Genomic DNA, 18,573 nt, shown 5'->3' with positions numbered 1-18,573 from the left:
GCAGAAATACAAAGCATGATAATAGATACTACAAGCAACTCTATTCCAATAAAATAGACAACTGGAAAGAAATGGACAAATTCTTAGCAAGGTATAACCTTCCAAGACTGAACCAGGAAGAAATAGAAAATATGAACAGACTAATCACAATTAATGAAATTGAAACTGTGATTAAAAATCTTCCAACAAACAAAAGTCCAGGACCAGATGACTTCACAGGTGAATTCTATCAAATATTTAGGGAAGAGCTAACACCCATCCTTCTCAAACTCTTGCAAAAAATTGCAGAGGAAGGACCACTCCCAAACTCATTCTACGAGGCCACCATCACCCTGATACCAAAAACAGACAAAGATACTACAAAAAAAGAAAATTACAGACCAATATCACTGATGAACATAGATGCAAAAATTCTCAACAAAATACTAGCAAACAGAATCCAACAACACACTAAAAGGATCATACACCATGATCAAGTGGGATTTAACCCAAGGATGCAAGGATTCTTCAATATACACAAATCAATCAATGTGATACACCATATTAACAAATTGAAGAATAAAAACCATATGATCATCTCAATAGATGCAGAAAAAGCTTTTGACAAAATTCAACATCAATTTATGATGAAAACTCTCCAGAAGGTGGGCATAGAGGGAACTTACCTCAACATAATAAAGACCATATACAACCACACCCCCAAATGAAATATTCATTAATTAAATTAATGTTTATTGAGTATCAACCATGTGCCAGTACTGCGTACAGTAATAAACAAGGTCAGTGACATCCCTGCTCCAATAGAAGTTATCCTCTCATAGATTTTATTCATAGAGGGCTAAAGCAATTTGTCCAAAGGCACAATACTAGAGAGTGGTCGAGCCAGGATTGGGACCTTGCTCTTTCGGACTCCAAGTCCTAACACTTTCAACACTGTACTGAAATAAAGTCAAAACCAAACAAAATCATACGTGCAGTCTCAGGAGAGAGGTAAACAACCAATGGAACCAGAGTGTAACTTGAGTCTTTAACCCAGGCATTGGCTACTTCTGGGGTGTGATTGGATGTCTGAGTATTTTTAAGCTGCCCAGGTGATTCTGATGGACAGCCAAGCGGAGAACCACTGTCCCAGGTGTTGCAAGGAGCTGGTCTGGGATTCCTCAGAGGTAGGAAAGGAGCAAGCCATGCTCCCCCAGGCCCCCTGACTCCAGCTTGAACCTGAGCATCCCCACCTTTATCTTGTTTTTATATTGAGCCTCTGCCTCAGATTGCCACTGATGAAAGAGCCCTGCTGCTAACAAAACAAACAAGTTTGTAAAACATCCATGGGGTTTTTGCATCAAGGAAAATTTTCTCAGCGTCATTTTGAATGTTCCCTACTGGTACCTTAGTTACTGGCATTCCTATATGCTATTGCTGAAAAGAAAAAAATGCTTGAATTATTAGAAAAATGCCATAAACCTAGAGTCTATACTAACCTTTCCATATTCATTCAGTGCATATTTATTGAGCATCACCTATGTTCTAGATGATAAGGATGCCACTTTGAAGTTGAGAGACAAGGTCTGAATTTCAGGAAGCATATATTCTAATGGGGGAGGCAAATAGACAAATATATAAATGAGACAGTGTTCAATCATGCACATCTTTCAGTCCAGCGTCCTATCTGCCTGGAGTCCTGTAGAGGAGGACTCAGTATTCCTGCTCGGTCCTCCCAGACCCTGAGGAGCCACTTTCCCTCCTAGCTGGGGGCTCAGTGGCTCAGTTCATGGGGGTCAGCTGGCATATGTGGCAGCTGCTACTGCTGTGGACTTTGTCCTCAAAGGCTTACCTAAGATCTGATGGAGTCTGGAAACCAGCCTGCCTATGAGGCAGGCCAGGCATTGGTTTCTGGACATCAGAGGGAGGGTCCTTTGATAATGAGCCTTAAGATAACTTCACCTCCCCAAGGCTGCCTGGCTTTTAAACAGTTTTGAAGTGTCCAGAAGCTCATTTTCTGAGAGGTGGTCATTTCGATACATCTTGTTGCTTAGGTCCTGCAGGAACTGACATCCAATGCATTGGATGTCTGGAATTCAGCCTGGACAGAGGATTTGCATCTTTGTCTGGATAAACATTCACAAACAATGAGAGCTTAATTGGTATACTGATATTATCATACAATCCAATTTCAAGGCTAAAGATGGTGTTAATGCAGGAGCAACCACCTATAATCTAACTGGTGGATATATACGAAAGAAGTAAAATAAGCATATCAACTGCTGACATGGAAATGAGAATGTTGAAGGTAGTTCAGACTCCGTGGAAACAATCTGTTCTCTTAAAAGTTGTCTTGTCCTTAATATCCTTTTGTAGCCTCAGCAAAAAGGGCTCCTATCTCTTACGGATATGATCACAAATTTCAAACGAATAAAGTGAATATTAATGAGATTTTTTTTCTTTAAATGGCTATATGAAAACTTCAAACAGTTCTTCCATAGTCAAATCATCCCCATCAGGAATTTCAGACTCATAACTTTCATTCCACTGGGTTCATCTCCCAGATTAAAAGACTTTTTTTATAAAACAGCATTTATTATTTTCTTCTCTTACTGAAAAAGTTATACACACTTCAAAGTTTAAAAACAAATTTAAAGGCACAAAGAAACAGGTTAAATTCACGCAGAAATTTCTAGCTAGAAATATAAATATGAAAAATTTGGAGTCTTTTCCTCCATTCTTACATATTATATAATATTTTTAGATGAATAACAATTCTGCTAAGAACCGAAACTACCCGCACAGCGGGGCAGAGTTCCATAATTAGTGGCAGGTGACTTCCCTGCTGGCGCAGTGGTTAAGAATCCACCTTCCAATACAGGGGACATGGGTCCGGGAAGATCTCACATGCCGCTGAGAAACTAAGCCGGTGCGCCACAACTACTGAGCCTGAGCGCTAGAGCCCGCACCAGAACTACTGAACCCGCGAGTCACAACTACTGAAGCCCGTGCACCTAAAGCCCGTGCTCCGCATCAAGAGAAGCCACTGCGATGAGAAGCCCGCGCACCGCAACGAAGAGCAGCCCTCACTCGCCGCAACTAGAGAAAGTCTGCACGCAGCAACAAAGACCCAACACAGACAAAAATACATATATAAATAAATTTATTTAAAAAAAATCAGTGGCAGAGGTGAAGATAGAAGATGCTCTCTGGCTACAGAATTGGCAAGAAGAGAAATGAATGGCGCTGTAAAAATCCCATGTCTTTCCTTAATGCTTAAAGCTGAGACTTTATTTATAAGGAGATTCTAAATTCCAGTCTGGTCTCACCAGGCTGCCTTTGATAGAGGTAGCCTGTTTGTCATGTTAATGAAGAGAAAAATTCCAAGCTCCACAAAGACTTTTTTCCCCAACAGCTGAAGGGGATAAAGACATATTGGCAAGTCAGGGGCGGAAGTGAGGCATACCCTAAAATAACTTCTTTACCTTTGGGGCCAGCTGGCCTAAAGTCAGGACTGAGGCTGTTCCAGCTCAGGTCAGAGCAGCGGCTGCACAGTGAGAGGTGATGCCCAGAGGCAAAGCTGCTGCCCAGCATTTAAGCAGCCTGGACCATTGTCCACACCAGTGCTTCCCAAACTTGAGCTGGCATCAGAATCCCTCAGAGGGCTTTAAACAACATATCGCTGAGCCCTGTCCCAAAGTTTCTGATTCAGAAGACCTGGGGTGGGGCCTGAGAATCTGCATTTCTAACAAGTCGCCAGGTGGTGCCAACACCAGGGGTCCCAGAACCACACTTTGAGAACCACTGGTCTATGCTGACACGTGCTATTGAACACAGGTTCAGAGCTCAGGCTTGCAAGGCAGACAGATCTGATTTTCATTCCTGGCTCCATCACCTATAACTGTGTGAGCCTGGGTGAATAATTTAATTAATCTGAGCCTTTGTTTCCTCACAACTGGAAAGAGACCATAAGATTGTTCCAAGAAATGGATCATGAAAGAAAACAACAAAAAAAGAAATGGATCATGCAATGTAAGTGTTAAGCAGATTACCCAGCTCACAGTAAACACTCAATACATGATTTTGTATTCTTTCTATTAAGTTTCACCTCAACACCCTTCTGGAATCTTTTTGCATTTGCTGGTACTGATCCCCCAGCCCTCTAAAATGCTGGCTCACTCTCTTCCCTTTCCAGCCCACCCTGTGGTAAGGAAACTCCATCTTCCTGCCCCCACTGATCCTCCCAATCCAGCTAGCAAGTGCTTCCGACCAGGCTAGTTCTCTGCTGCCACCTTGTGGCCTACACTCACGTAACACCTTACAGGTTAATCTGTCAAGGTGGGGCTTCTGGCGCGGCAACCCCAAAACGGAGCATAAGCAAAGGAGCCAGAGGTGATGCCCACTCGAGCTGCTGGTGGGTAGGAGACCGTGGAGAAGTCTTCCCATCCAGATCAATCTGCAGGGCAATTCAGATCCCGAAGACTGCAAAAAGCCACAGGTGCTCACATCAGCACCAGGAGACCAGGAGAGCTACCAGGAAGCTGATCCCCAGGCAGGAGTCTGGAGGCTTCCACTGACCTCACACTGGGCCTGGCCAGTGGCCTTCAGAGCAGGACCTCAGTTGTGGTCGTTCCCGAGGACTCCTGGGACCTCCGGGCTTATCTCTTTTGATTCCTCCTGCTGCTGCTGCCAAAGACATGTCAGGGACAAGGCTACTCTAGGGACCCCAACAGTCCCATGCTGGAACCCTTTTTTTTTTTTGGCTGTGACACAAGTCATGCAGAATCGCAGTTCCCCCGACCAGGGATTGAACCCATGCCCCTTTCAGTGGAAGCACAGAGTCTTAACCACTGGACCTCCAGGGACATCCCCTGGAACCCACTTCTGATGAACTGCTCATCATACCAGGTCTCTGGAACACACCCAGTGCTTTAGCAGGGAGAGGAGCAGGACACAGACACAACTGGGCAGCGAAATGAATTCCCAAGATGCTCTTGCTGTCTTGTTTTTCATTCCCGCTGCAAGCAGTTCACTGAGGTGTCACAGCTCAATGGGGGAGCAAATGCAAATTACTTTATTTTTAAACGACTTTATCCTTCCCTGCTGGAAAGCAGAGCTCTTAATGACAGTTTTGAACAGAACTCATACTTCTGGGGACACTTCTGGTTATTAAAACTTATTTGGTTCAGTTTTAAACTCTTCTCATGTTCCATCTTTCCACTAAGTACAGGGACCCTGACTCCTGGAGAAGAGGAAGTAGAGGAGGGTCTGGTCTAGCTTGGGGTGTCTCTTTCCCCTTCACTCTGCAGGGTACGGGAGGAGGGTGAGGTCAGGGTCCAATGTCCCTCCACTCAACTGCCGTTCTCAGAGCCCTCTCTCCATTAGCTGCTCTCCTGGAAAACACAAACTGGCCCCATGTGGCAGGAAGCCAAGTGCTGGCTCTCCTGTAGGGACCCCACACAGGGGCTCCTTGGGGCTGTCAAGACTGCCTGAGCACAGTTCCCTCTGGGAGGCGGGGCTCCATCTCCACAGCATCCACCCCCCACTGTGACCAGCACTAAAAGTGGACCCAAGGATAATTCGTGCTGGCATCCTCTGGCAACCCTGGTCTGTGGTCTAGTGGATACCTTCCATTCAGTTTCTTTTACCCACAGGAAACTCACATCTTTGTCCACCGAACAACATGAATGCAGGCTGTTTCCATGACTACTCTCATTCCCCAAACACATGGCCCGGACAGATCAGCAAGGAGCATGCCTCTAGGAAATGAAACACCATCTGTCCCTCCTTGCAGGCCCCCCACATCTTCACAGGTGACCTTCTTGGAGCCCCCACCTCACCCCACCCCCTGCCCAGCTGGAGCGGGGGGAGATACACTTTCTCCTTTCCCCAACAGGAGAAACAAGGAAACACCTCTCCTAAGGGACTTCATGCCCTGAGGCTCCCAACACTGATAACATTCCCTCCTTGTGTTCTCTCCTCCCAGAGCAATGAACTCCCCACACAGTGGGAAGTAAGGAAAGTCACCAGAGAGATGCCACCTCTCAGGAAGGTGAGGCTGGGAGAGGGGTACACTTTGGGCTTCTCTCTTTAGAATGTGGGTTATTTGGTACCTCATCATCCACATTTTGGAGCCTCTAGATAACAACTCTGGGCAATTGACAATTCCCACTCAGCATCTGCTCCTTAGACAGTTGGGTCCAGCACTCACGCAGGGCCTGAAAGGAGTAAAAGGCAAAGCACTGATTCTTCTCCAGTGGCTGACACTAGTTCTGCTCTGGATGGGCTCATTTACGACTTGCTTCAGCTCATCATTGCTCCATCTCTGTGTCAGAGTACATGAGGGGTTAGGTCACCACACGCACCGCCTCCCCTCTCTTCTAGCAGAAGAAAGTAAGACAAGTCAAGGATCAAACAAAGGAGTGGGGCAGGACTTAGCATGGCCAGAGAAATGCAGGGATTACATGGGCAAATCTGGGGGTTGGGAAATATCTACAAACATCTATTTTCCCCTTGACCAGACATGAGCCCAGAAAAGCTTACTTCTTTAAACAGCCTTTTAATAATGCTGCCTTTCATTTTATAAAGTGTGCTACAGTTTGCCAAAGATCTTTTCATTCATTCATTCATTCACATGAGTTTTTTTGTGTGTGGTATAAATCAGTGAGTTTTAACAAATTGATACACATCTCATCACTATCACAAAGTTTTAAACATGTTCACATGTTTAAAACCAAAAGGTTTCTTTGTGTACGTGTGGAGTCAATGTCCATCTCCAACCCCAGCCTCAGACTGCTTTCTGTTACAATAAAGTAGATGTTTCATTTCTAGAGTTTATTAATGGAATAATACAGTGTTGACTTTATATCTGGATTCTTTTGCTTAGCATAACCCTGTAGAGACTTATGCATGATGATACATACATCAATAGCTCATTCCTTTTTATTGCTGAGTAGTATTCCTCAGTATAGATGTGCCACCATTTGTTTATCCATTCACCTAATGATCATCATTGCATTGCTTGCAGTTTATTGTGAATCAAACTATCAATATTCATAAACATGTCTGGTGTATATATATTTACATTTATCTTGGGAAGCTGCCTAATAGTGGCATTGCAGATTTATATAATAAGTTATGTTTAACTGTTGTTTGTACCATAGTGCATTCCCACCAGCAATATCTGAGAGTTCCAGTTGCTCCATTTCTTCATCAACAATTAGTGTAGTTAAAATCAGTTGAAGATATAGGTTTGGGTCTCTGTCTGAATTCTCTATTCTATTTTACTGGTCTACATTCCATTGATCCATGTAATATTATATCAGTAACACACTGTCCTGAGTACTGTAGCTTTATAGTAAATCTTTAAATGTGTATTGTGAGTCTTCCAGCTTTGCTCTTTTTTTTTTCAAAAGTATTTTGACTGTTCTAGGTCCTTCACGTTTGCATAGAAATCTTAGAGTCATCATTTCAATGTTAAAAAAAAGCTTCCTGGGAATTTGATTGAAATTGTATTGAATTTGTAGACTAATTTGGAGAGAATTGATTCTCACAGAATTGTGTATTCTGATTTATGAGAATAGAATATTTCTTCATTGTTTTAGGTCCTCTTTAATTTTTCTCAGCAATGTTTTACAGTTTTAACTGTTCACGTCATACACATAACTCGTTAAATATGTCTCTCAGGTTTTTTTATGTTTTTGAATGTTATTGTAAATTACATTTTATACTTCCATTTGCAATATTCCTTGTTAGTGTAGAGTAATATAATAAATTTTTGTATACTGAGCTTTTATTCTGTGACCTTGATAAACGCTTATTTGTTCTAGTAGCTTTTTGGTGGACTTCTTAGGATTTTCTACATATAGGATTATGTCCCTGTGAAGAAATAACGTTATTTCTCTTATTTTTGAACTATATGCTTTTAATTTCATTTTCTTGCTGTATTGCATTAGTCAGGACTTCCAGTACAATGTTGAGTGGAAGGAGTGAGAACAGATAATCTTTGTCACGTTCCCTGTCTTAGGGGAAAGCATTGTCTCTCATCATTAGATTTCATATAAGCACTAGGCTTTTGGTAGATGTTATTTTCAGTTTGAGGAAGATTTCTTTTGTTCCTAGTTGGATGAGTTTTTAATCACTGGATGTTGGTTTTTGTTAAATGCCTTTTCTGCCCCTATTGAAGTGATCATGTTTTTTTTTCTCTTTAACACTGTTAAGCATGGTGAATTATATAGATTGATCCCTTCTGTAGGAGTTGTTCCACATGTAGATGTATTTCTGATGTATTTGTGGGGAGGAAGGTGATCTCCGCATCTTACTCTTCCACCATCTTTTAGCTCTTCTGATTGATCTCTTAATATTAAATCAACCTTGCATTTCTGAAATGAAATCCCTAATTTTTTTATGGCATACTATCCTCTCTTCACGTTGCCAGGTTTGATTTACTAATATTTAATTAAGGATTTTTGCACCTATATTCATGAGGAATAACGGAATGTAGATTTACTTCCCTGTGCTTTCTTCGATACCAAGATAATGCTGGCCTTATAAGATGAATGAGGCAGTGTTCCCGTCTACTAAATTTTCTGGAAGATTTTGTATAAGATTGGTATTATTTATTCCTTAAACATTTGATAGAATCCACCAGTAAATCTATCTGAACTTGTAATTTTCTGCCTGAGAATGTTTCTAATTCAGTTCATTTCTAATAAATTCAGTTCATTGAACATATTTAGAAATATCTAGTTGTTCAATTTTTTAACACATTTTTTGGAGTATAATTGCTTTATAATGTTGTGTTTCTGCTGTATAACAGCAATTATAGTTTCTGCTGTATAACAAAGTGAACCAGCTATATGTATACATATATCCCCATATCCTCCCTCTTGTGCCTCCCTCGCTGTCTCCCTATCCCACCCCTCTAGGTGGTCACAAAGCACTGAGCTGATCTCCCTGTGCTATGCAGCTGCTTCCCACTAGCTATCTATTTTACATTTGGTAGTGTATATATGTCAATGCTACTCTCTCACTTCATCCCAGCTTACCCTTCCCCCACCCAGTATCCTCAAGTCCATTCTCTTCGTCTGCATCTTTATTCCTGTCCTGCCCTTAGGTTCATCAGATCCATTTTATTTTTTAGATTCCAAATATATGTGTTAGCATACAGTATTTGCTTTTCTCTTTCTGACTTACTTCACTCTGTATGACAGACTCTAGGTCCATCTACTTCACTACAACTTACTCGGTTTCATTTCTTTTTATGGCTGAGTAATATTCCATTGTATATATGTGCCACATCTTCTTTTTTTTTTTTTTTTTTGTGGTACGTGGGCCTCTCACCATTGTGGCCTCTCTCATTGCAAAACACAGGCTCCAGACGCGCAGGCTCAGTGGCCGTGGCTCATGGGCCTAGCCGCTCCGCAGCATGTGGGATCTTCCTGGACTGGGGCATGAACCCATGTCCCCTGCATCAGCAGGTGGACTCTCAACCACTGTGCCACCAGGGAAGCCCCACATCTTCTTTATCCATTCATCTGTTGATGGACACTTAGGTTGCTTCCATGTCCTGGCTATTGTAAATAGTGTTGCAGTGAACATTGGGGTACATGACTCTTTATGAATTAGGGTTTTCTCAGAGTATATGCCCAGTAGTGGGATTGCTAGGTCACATGGGTTTTAAACCTTGCAACCATCCTCGGGTTGGTAGAGGAAGCAGCATTTATTCACTAAGGAGAAAATGGAGATAGGAAATGACTTGCCCAGAACAACAGCATTAACCTCTCTCATGAGTAAAGCACTGCTGTCCAACTCTACAAACTTGAACAGGTCTAGCTATTTAACCAGCTTTAAGCACTTGTGTCCAAGGCCTTGAAGGAATGGGGGTGGGGGGTGGACATGGCACATATAAGTTTGGGTGGAAGGAGGAAAGTGCCAGAATAAGAGCCCACAGACAGGAAGAGTGGGTGCAATTTGGCAGCAGTAGACAGTCGGGAGCATAAGTCCTGAGTGCCTGGACAGAGGGTGAGAGGAAGTTTGTAGATCAACAATCAATCAACAGAAGGCACACTCGTTTACTTCATATTTTTTCCTCCTTATACAGATCCAAATACTCTCAGATGCACTATGGGAAAATCCCTTCTCGATAACAAAACTTTCTGAGGAAAGAAAGAAAAAACCCCTGAACTAGTTTTAACCATTTTTGTGTTGTTCTAATTTGTCTTAGCAGCAAAGAAACTTTCTTTTGTGAACTCAGGGGCTTCAAAGCCAGCTTTGTTTTCATGTTTGGTATTGATTTAGATTCTCCGGAGGGTATCTTGACATCTCTCCACACCTTCCCTGATTAATCCAGCAAGTCCAACAGGCCCTGCTCCACTGACAGGGAGAGGGAGGTGCAGAGAAATTCAGAGCTTCCTCTGAGGTAACAAAACCTCACCATAGTGGAGCATGAGCTAAGTACCAAGTCAACACCCAGGGCTGTGTGGGTGCTTCCAAACATCCCAGCATCCTAGCTCTGAGAAAGCACTGAGATCTCTCAGGTGAAAGGGGCCGTAGGATTTTCACATTTTCTGCTTCCTGCCTGACATCATCCCTTGGAAGGCAGCCTCTTGCCTTTCTGACCCTGAGACAGGACTGGACCCGCCATCCAAAATCCTAGTTCCCAGCCTGCCTCACCCACCTCATGGATGGTACTCTGCCATGTCCCCTCTCCTGGCCTCAGTTTCCACATCTGTCAAACAAGAGGCTGGAAGATTTCTCATGTCCTCCTCAGCTGCCTCTTCTCTTTGACGCAATGTCTGGTTGAATCCTTCCTTTGATATGACGTTGAAGTCTTAACCTCAGTCAGCCGGGGCTGCTAGAACAAAATAGCATAGACTGGGTGGCTTAAAAGACAGACATTTAGTCCAGAACAGGTCTTCATACATGAAACCCTGGTGTGTCTGAAGGAATAGAGAGGAGAGAGAGGCTTGCCAGATGGTTTCAACAAAAATATCTCACACACCTGATAAATATTTATCAGACAAAAAGGGATAACCTTATTCCACTTATATGTCTGATATTTTCACAATTTAGTTCCTGAACATTCAAATCTGACTTCTCAGAGCTGGATTCAGACACTGGCAGCCAGAGCTCAGCAGAACTGTGTGATTTCCAGGTGCTCTGTTTGGCCTGGGGGTAGAGATTATGGGGTGTTACATGATATATCAGAGGAATTTTACTTTGTAGCCTAAACATATTTGTAGCCAGTCTCAGAGACACCAAATCACAGAGAAAAGAAGAAGAAAAATAAGAGAATTCTGTTGTCAGCTGTCTCCCCTTCCTTCACCTAAAAAAAGCAGCTCTCTGTGCTCTGGGTAAGGGGGACATTTGGCAGGATTGGTTAAACTTGCTTACCCAAGATCTGACCCCATCCCTTAGCCTTCAAAACACATACTGAGAGGAAAGGGAGCTTAGAGCTTGTCTTGGCTGCCTCTCCCGATCCCTGCCCTCTTGGGCCTCAGGTACATTTACCCTGGGGCCTCAACAGAGTGGAAATGGAGAAAACAAGCAGAGAGGGGCAGGGTGGCACCATGGCCTTGGAGAAGATAAAACCGTGAATCCTTGGTTAGTGACGTGGGTTTTCAGACCATCTGGAGCCAGGCATTCAACCTCAGGTTTCTCATTCATCAGATAGGGACAAAAATACCATCTCACGAGATTAGAGTGTTTTCCTTCCCTTTCTCTCACCCCAAGAGTGCCTGGCATAGACAAATAATTTGAGAATTATTTACTGAATAAACTTCACATTTTGTCCAGAGACAGCGCTGAGTTTCCATGTAAAATCTCACTTATTCTCCCCTAATGGATCTTTCTCTCAAGCTGAAAGATGAATCCAGAGTACATCATTTGGAATGTTACCTTGATGTCCAGCTCCTGGCTTATTCTTTTGTCTTTTGTAGTTCTGGGACCTCCCAGCTGAACGCTCTGTTTTCCCAAAGCAGGAGAGAGATAAATAGACCCACAGCTGCAGCAGAGAGGGCAGCTGCTGCTTAATTGAGAGACTGGCCTCCTTCCCATCTGGGACCCCATAGCCTTCATCGTTAGGGTTTGAGATAGAAGGTTTCCAGGTACTGTAAACCTACCACACCTCAGAACTCTCAATCACACAATTAACTTGGGATCTCAAGGGCCAGCTTCTAGCTAAGGAGAAAAAAAATGGAGAGAAATCCCAGCTTCTTCCCCTCCCTCCCCAAAGTCTCAGGAATCAGAAACTTTTGCCTGTTTCCCTTTGATTAAAATTGATTTTAGGTCACCGTTTAGCAGAGACAACAGAACACCACACACAAACCTTGAACTATCCTTAGCCCTTCATCTGGAGCTGCAAATGAATTTTATTTCATTCTCTCACACTGCAGCCTGCAGGTAGAAGCAAGGTCTCCACTTCATGAAAGAGTAGGAAAGTCAGGGTGATTCTTCAGAAAGCCCTGTGGTGGAACAGCCTAGCGGGATGCAGGGCTCCATTCCATAACACACCTTCAGGAGAAGATAACTCTGGTTCTCTGGTCACATCATGAAGCTTCCAGTCTTCCTCTGTGATGACACAATTGCTGGTAACAGAAAAGCAGAGGTTCTATTAATTTCCTTTCATGTCAACTTGCCTGCTTTCCTAAGTCACTAACACCATAGACAATTCTCCTCTTTACCTAACAAACTCCTATTGCCATTTCCCTGCACTTCCCTGACTCTGTGTTTGCCCTAAGCTCCAGAACCCGGAACGGAGCACTGCCCGATAGAAACATAATGCTAGCCACACCTGTAACTTCAAATATTCTAGTTACTGCATTAAAAAAGTAAAAAGAATCAAGTGAACCTAATTTTAATCGTACATTTTATTCAACCCTATATATCTAAAATAGTATCAATTCGACATAGAATCAATATTTTTAAAATATTAATGAGATATTTTCATACTATTTTTTCATCCTATATCTTCAGAACACAGTGTATCTTCTACACTTAGAGCACATCTCGATTCAGATTGGCCACATGTCAAGCACTCAGTAGCCACCTGTGGCTGATGGATGCTGAACTGGACAGTGCAGCCTAATATATCAGCTCACACACTGCAGTCTAATTCGGTGTTGACATGTTCATCTGCCCTGTTAGCATGATGGTCCTTAGGAACAGGACCATTAACAGTGACTGACTCATAGCAGCTGAATAATAACTCCTCGTGGCATGATTGACTGTATTAATAAATCAATGTCACCACTGACCACTGGTAAAAACAGCTCTGCTGAAGGAGGGGAGGGAAAGGGGATGTGTTTGGAGTTAGGTATTTTGAGTTAAAATCTGCTAGGAGATTATTGGATTATAATGCTCAGAAATAAGTCAAAGATAGAGATTGAGGCTCAGGAAAAGAAAAGGATGAAAAATAAAGGCTATGAAGTATGGTTTAGGAAGGTTTTCCTTACTGCAGAAAGCAGAAACACACCCACCCATTTCACATGAAAATGCTATGGACCATTTCTAAGAAAAATCACAATGGCATTGTAAAAAAAAAAAAAAAAAAAAGAATCCCAGTGCACAAATGCACTGACTACTTCTCTCCTGTGTTATTTACTTGGAGTGAATCCTGGACAAGATGGGAATGTAGGCGGGATCCATATGCAAAGTCCTTCTATGCAGCAGGATTCTCCCCCTCTGCTAATTCGTCTCTCTTCCTCTCACCCCACTCCTCCAAATGATCAATACTTTCAAACAGAAAAAGAAGACTCTTGGCAAACGCCCTCATATTAGAGCAGTGCTTCTCAAACTCTTTTTTTTAGAACAGTGTATATACATCACCCGGGATCTTGTTAAAATGTGGGTTCTGACTCAGGAAGTCTGAGGCGGAGCCTGAGATTCTACTTTTCTAACGTGTTCCAGGGAATGCTAATGCTGCTGGCCCACGGACCACACTTTGAGTAGCCAGGCATCAGGGGTTAGAGACCTTACCCAGACTTAGATTTTGATTTCTAAAAGAGAATCCCAGAAAGAAAGCACTTTAGCCCACAGGAATAAACAAAATGTCAGGGATCAGATGGGACAACAACAACAAAAAAAACTCCCCTGAATCCTGCAAACAACCTCACAAAAGCATCTCTCCTTACAGGTAAGGCCATCTAATTAGTAGGGGATGCTTGTGATATAGTACAAATCATGCTGGAATTGAAGCTGAATTTTAATCCCATCTCTTACACTTACTAATGTGATTCTGTGATTTTCCCTTCACATCTATGAACCTAAGTTTCCTTAGCTGTAAGATAGATATAATATCACATAGCTCACAGGGGTTCTTTGAATTCAAATAACATAGCATATATGACGTTTTCTGACATATGCTAGAGGCTCAACAAATGCTTATTAAATCTCAACCAAAATATTTTCAAGTTACCTGTGTGAGAGTAGCACTGGAATAAACCTGGAAGGATGAGAAAAGAACTTTTCAAGTGAGATATGTCTGCTTTTAGGTTGATTAAGGCTCAGTGGTTAGGATATTTATCTTCAACTAAATGCATCCCCTTGTATAAAAGCAATGCAAATATATTCCAAGCAAATGTCTTCAGGGAAAGGGCATAATTTCATCTTTATCTATTTTTATATTTCTTTACAGTTGCCATGAGAGCATTTTAATAACCTCCATGGAGTTGAAATTGATGCAGGTAATTGCCATAAGTAATTTAAGGGCTATTAAAGCTAACAAACCTCTCCTGTGAAATACCTTGTTAAGCAGTGATCAGCAGAAAACATGTAAAAATTGTGTGCAGTGTAAATTCAAGCTCTTTCTCCAGTTAAGGTGAAGTGAAAATATAATTACATTACACATAAAAGGGGGCAGATATTAAAGCTCTTCCTGCTCCAGCCTTGAGTTGACTCAGGCTGAAGACACCCTGGTATCCTAATGAGGTCCACTTCCTTCAGAAGAGGGAGGCTCATCTCTGGTGTCATTTCCCGTTACCTGAACTGAGCTAATTTTCCATGCACGCTTCTTAAGATTATAAATCTGAGCGTTTCTTGGTGCAGAGCGCACAGGGATCTGGTTCCAGCCTTGGCTTCCAGCCTTGTGACCTGGAGCAATTCTTTTTACCTCCACAGTCGTGAACTACTGAAAATATGAAATAAAAAGATTTTATGGTGTGCCCTCAAAGATATCGTTGAGCTCTAAAATTCTCTGACCCTAAACAATTTGTATACTCAGATGCCCCTTTTTTGCCTATTTTAAGTATCAAAAACATAACCATGAATTCAAAGTAGGGAGAAAGGAGGAAAGAAGAAGGAAAGAAAGAAAGAAAGAGAAGGAGAGAGAGAGAGAGAGAGAGAGAGAAAGAAAGAAAGAAAGAAAGGAAGGAAGGAAGGAAGGAAGGAAGGAAGGAAGGAAGGAAGGAAGGAAGGAAGGAAGGAAGGAAAGAAGGAAGGAAGGAAAGAAGGAAGGAAAGAAGGAAGGAAGGAAGGGGAAAGAAGGAAAGAAAGAGAAAATGAGAAAGAAAGAAAAAGAAAAGACCCATAAGTTGATGTTACAAAGTTTACACATTTTATACCTTCCAGAACCTTGTAGGCCACACTCAGAATCAATTTATTCTTCCTTCACATACTGGCCTAGTGCTTGATTGCCCTATTTACTAGGCTCACAACACATTAACAGGGACACAGGCAAGAACACTGACAATAATCATAATCATAAGCAGCTTTTGGCAGGAAAGAGCTCTCTACAGGAGGTCCCTTTTGTCTTCTCACTAACCTTAAGCCAGGCATCCCCATGTTCTATTCATCTCTGGCCATAGCACAACTTTCAAATCTTTTGATCACACTATATCTTGCCTAATCTGTTGTCTCTTTCTGTAGATCAAAGAAGTAGAAATAAGTAACTAACAGATGACCAGATCTCTTCACTTGCTTCCCCTTCACTAATCTTGCAACCAAACTGTGTGAACAAAATAGCATCTAAAAACAAATCATAAGAAGTGGACAAGTCTGCACAGAAGCCTGCACACAGTGGGGGATGGCAATGACTGTGACCCCCATCTCAGTGATTAACTGAGATTACTTCCCTTTTTCCCTTTAAAAACTTTCATGGCTGAGCAAAATCTTTGAAGGTGGTTTTGGGGAGATGCTGAGTCCACCATCTCCCCAGATTTGCAAGCATTCTGATTAAAAGCAACCTTGCTGGGCTTCCCTGGTGGCACAGTGGTTGAGAGTCCGCCTGCCGATGCAAGGGACATGGGTTCATGCCCCGGTCCGGGAAGATCCCACATGCCGTGGAGCGGCTGGGCCCGTGAGCCATGGCCACTGAGCCTGCGCGTCCAGAGCCTGTGCTCCACAATGGGAGAGGCCACAACAGTGAGAGGCCCAGGTACCACAAAAAACAAAAAACAACAACAAAAAAAAAACAGGGTTGTAAATGAAAGTACATACAGATGAGTGAAACCCAGATGCCCTCATCTCTCTGGACTCCAAAACACTGGCTGCTTGGGGCTACCCCCCTCCTACCACCACACACCCAGGCAGGAAATTGGAGGATTCTTATCTGGAAAAACAGAATACACCCAGAGAAAAGAGCTCTAAATACTGACAATCAGTATTTCCAGATACTAAGTGATACTGACACTCAGAAACCATACTCTCATACAGGATTTTCCCATGAACAGCTGGATCCCGAGCCACATCATATTTGACAAGCCTTGCCTCTCCCTCAAAAAAAGCAACCAATTTGCTCCAATATAATATTCTCAAGTATAAACAGACAAAGAGCACTGGAATAAGCCCCCAATAGGAATAACCAACACCAAGCTAACAAAAGAAACTCAGTGGAAATCAAGAGAGTGAAGGGAGAAGAAAACATTGAATGTATATAACTAGTATCCTTAGAGGTAAGAAAAAATATTTATCCATGGCAAAAGAACAGGATGCCCTATTTTTAACAAACAGAAAGAAATTAGAACTCTTAAAATTTGAAAATATAAAATTTGAATTAAAAGATTCAATAGAAAAAAAAATGTAATGGTAAGTTTAGAATGTAAAGTCAATAGATGTTCCAGATCAAGATGGCAGAGTAAGAAGATCCTGAGCTCACCTCCTCCCACAGATACCCCCAAACACAACTACATATAGAACTACTATCTCTGAGAACAACATGAAGACTAGCAGAACAGATTTTCTGCTACTAAGGATATAAAGAAAAGACCACATCAGACACATGGAAAGGAGAGGCAGAGATGGGGTCTAGTCAGAACCCACACCCCCAGTGCAGTGACCCAAAAGCAGGAGGGACATCACAACTGCAGAAGTTCCCCCTGAGGAACAAGGGGTACAAGCCCCGCATCAGGCTCCCCAGCCTGGAGGTCTTGCACTGGAAAGACAAGCTGTCATAACATCAGGCTTGACAAACAGCAAAACTTGCAACCAGAAGAGCCAGAGGGCTGTGGGAAACAAAGACTCTGATCTTAAAAGGTTCACACACAAATTCACTTGCTCCCAGCACAGAGGCAGCAGCTTGAAAAGCACCTGGGTCATATGAGAAGATTTATTGACTAATTTTAGGGTGTGTGCCAGAAGGGCAAGGATCTGGTAGAACTTTCTCTGGGAACAGAAGCACTGGAGGGTGCCTTTTAAAAGGGTGCCTCTTCTTCCACCTAGCTGGCCCAGCACTTGCAGGTACAATTTCTGTCACTGTCCATAAACCTAGCTAACACCATGTACCCTGCCCCAGCAGTAGCCTGAGGACCCACCCCACCCAATGTGCCCACCCTGACCAGCCCCTCCAAAGCAGCTCCTGTCTCACCCTACCTCTGAGGAAGATTCAGCCAGCACTGGCACCCCACTAAATTAGCAGCTCCCACTGTGTCCCACTTGATGGGCAGTGAAAATTAGCACAAGACCTCCTCCAAAGCAGCTCCCAATCTGGGGGGCAGGGTTGGGCAGTCTCTCCTACCAGCATGCCTGGAATGGTCACAGCCAGGCCCTGCAGGCAGCCAGGCCAGGGACCAGCATCACCCACAAGGGTAGCCACAAAAGTCATGGCTGGACCTCTCAGCCAGCTGGCCTGGGGCACAACCCCACTCACCAGTGTTCCTACAGAAATCACAGCCCAACCACAACAGGAGGGCACACACAGACCACACAGAAAATACCCAGGAGCACCTAGCTCTCATGACCGGGGGGGATTGTACAACTGGGCCCCACAGAATACTTTCTACATAAGGCCACTCTTTCAAGACTGGGAGACATAGCTGATATACCTAATACATGGAAACAAAAACACGGGGAGTTAAGCAAAATGAGGAAACAAAAGAATCACTTTTAAGGGAAAGAACAAGACAAAAACTTCAGAAAAAGAAATAAACAAAATGCAGGTAAACAGTTTACCATATGAAGAGTTTAAAGTAATAGTCATAAAGATGCTCATCAAACTGGAGAGAAGAATGGATAAACTCAGTGAGAACTTCAACAAAGAGATAGAAAAAGTAAAAAGGAAACAATCAGAACTGAAGAATACCATAACTGAGACAAAAATACACCAGAGGGGAATCAAGAGCAGATTAGAGGGTGTAGAAAGAATGGATCAGTGATCTGAAA

The sequence above is a fragment of the Lagenorhynchus albirostris genome, chromosome 13 (assembly GCF_949774975.1).
Source record: "Lagenorhynchus albirostris chromosome 13, mLagAlb1.1, whole genome shotgun sequence".
NCBI classification, from domain to species: domain Eukaryota; kingdom Metazoa; phylum Chordata; class Mammalia; order Artiodactyla; family Delphinidae; genus Lagenorhynchus; species Lagenorhynchus albirostris.
Note: the sequence above shows the minus strand (reverse complement) of the source record.